At 44.2% G+C, this 2,425-nt stretch overlaps 1 pseudogene; it reads left to right on the forward strand.

Annotated features, from left to right (window-relative positions):
* Nucleotides 1-943: 943 nt before the first annotated feature.
* On the forward strand, nucleotides 944-1,061 carry LOC126203241 (5S ribosomal RNA; annotated as a pseudogene).
* Nucleotides 1,062-2,425: the final 1,364 nt, after the last annotated feature.

A 2,425-nucleotide genomic window follows, 5' to 3' on the forward strand; every position in this document is an offset into this window, starting at 1 on the left:
CCTCTTTCTGAGCTCAACATCTCACTTATTATAGAGGGATGCTGACTCAATTTTTCAGGATAGCAAATAGGAAGTTGTGCTGCAGAAAATGTCTCAGAGAGCACCAGTGTGTGTGTTTTTATGTGTCATGAGTGAAGTGTTATGAAACAATGTGTGTATAGCGTGTACAGTGACTGGAGGGGGATATGAGTGAACAGTGTGGTATTACATTATAAGTTAATTGTAAAAAAACGTACTGTATATCAGGAGTACATCTAATGATTGTCTCTACCTAGAAGCCTGTAAATGTATGTGTATACGAATTACCTTATTTGAAATTGGTCTTAACTTGTAGATACTTTGACATGTCCTATATCCTTGTAAAAAGAGATTACGGATGAATAAAGCTACTACTACTACCACTAACCCGAGTATTTAGTTATACAATCGATATTTTATCTATCAGTATGTTTAGGTCCAAGTATTCAGACTACGTTGTCGATCAGCAGAATGATGTCTTTATTTCTCTTGGAACATATTTCTGGAGTGTTCGTCTCTGTTACTGAGTGGTCGGCTCGTCCGACTACCGTGCGGAGCGAAGGAACCGGGTTCACCTGCCAGGGATTCTTCCTTGGTGGGAGGACTCAAACGGAATCCACTCAGTCTCGTCATTCCAGTTGAGGAGCTGTATAAAAGAGAGATGTGGAAAGCCGAAAACGGCCGGGAGAGCGGAGTGCCGACCCCGTGCTCCTCCATAATGCATCGGTATGTGACCATACGGCGGAAGATGACGTGGCGGCTGTGTGGCGTCACGCAGTCCTCTGGGCCTCAGCGCAGACTTCAGTTTCTTGTTGTTATCCTCCTGCAGTATTTATTCCGTGCACTGGCGTACGTGACTCGCGCCTCTGCGTCTTACCACACTGCTGTTTCTTTCATTTGTAATTACGTGATGGTTTTTCTGCTGCGCAACGGCCTTGCCGCAGTGGATACACCGGTTCCCGTGGGATCACCGAAGTTAAGCGCTGTTGGGCGTGGTCGGCACTTGGATGGGTGACCATCCAGGCCGCCATGCGCTGTTGCCATTTTTCAGGGTGCACTCAGCCTCGTGATGCCAATTGAGGAGCTACTCGACCGTATAGTAGCGGCTTCGGTCAAGAATACCATCATAACGACCGGGAGAGCGATGTGCTGACCCCACGCCCCTCCTATCGGCATCCTCCACTGAGGATGACACGGCGGTCGGATGGTCCCGGTAGGCCACTCGTAGCCTGAAGACGGAGTGCTTTTCTGCTGCAGTTCTGCGGCAGGCATGTTTCGCGAAAGACATTGTTCCCTGGCCACTTTTCTACTGAAATCCAATCATGTCACAAGTTAATACTCTGAGCACAAAAGATCCTCGCAGCTAAATTCTCTGTATCCGAGTATGCGTCTGTTTTCAAGTTTCCAGGAACCAAAATAGTGTGAAGATACTGCCAGCAAGTTGCGAATTCGTGCGATAATTCAACTCCTCTACCGACAAATCACACCAACCCTCCAACTACACACCCTCCACATACGCTACCAAAGAAATTTAAGTCAATTCGCTCTCTCAGACAGTGACATCCGGCCTGATATTTATCCCTCCTAGCACCTTTAACTCTGACACACCTATCCCACTCCATGTCAGGGGTCTTTGTCGCTCTTCATCCATCCCTATCCCTTTCGTCTTAATGCCACTACCCTACCCACACACCAATCTTCTCCGCTCCCTCGATGTTTTCTACCTCTGCCTCCCCTCTATCCCCATCCATCCCCCCACCCTAAACACCCACCTTCATCCCCATAGTTTTCTACCTAACAGACCCCTGTCGTTTCTACCCACACACCTCAACCTTCATGGAATATATTCTCCCCTTCTGAAATTCTTCTCTCCCGGTGCAGGTCCTTGATATTTTAAGTGAAAGTACAGTGCTTTTTCTTTGAAGAATTTTCACCTTTTGCGACGTGGTTTTAGAATGTATATATTTTACGTAGTTTTTTAGCTGTTCAACCTTTGACTTCCTAATTTTAAAAATAAAACAGTTTCATTTTTTGTTTTACATAGCTCCAAATAATTTCAACTAATAATCTTCATTGCGATAGGGTTTGTAGCTGCTATGAATTCTTTTAATGCGTTAGTGATGCCGACATCTGCCATTCTCTTTATTTCCTGACGATTATACAGTTTCGAACTTAGGCCATCAAGTATCTAAAGCGGAAGCATAAGACATTGGATACATTGATATCACTTATGAATTTAACATAGGAATAACTCATATCCCAAGATATTCTAGGATGATTATAATTATTTAACGAACGATTCTTTAATGCAGTCATAGCAGCAAGGACGTACATGATATAATATACCGTTAAAGAATCGCCACACAATAAATTATAATCCTTCTAGTATATCTTGGGAAACGATTTT

Source organism: Schistocerca nitens, chromosome 1 (genome assembly GCF_023898315.1).
Source record: "Schistocerca nitens isolate TAMUIC-IGC-003100 chromosome 1, iqSchNite1.1, whole genome shotgun sequence".
Taxonomy (NCBI): Eukaryota; Metazoa; Arthropoda; class Insecta; order Orthoptera; family Acrididae; genus Schistocerca; species Schistocerca nitens.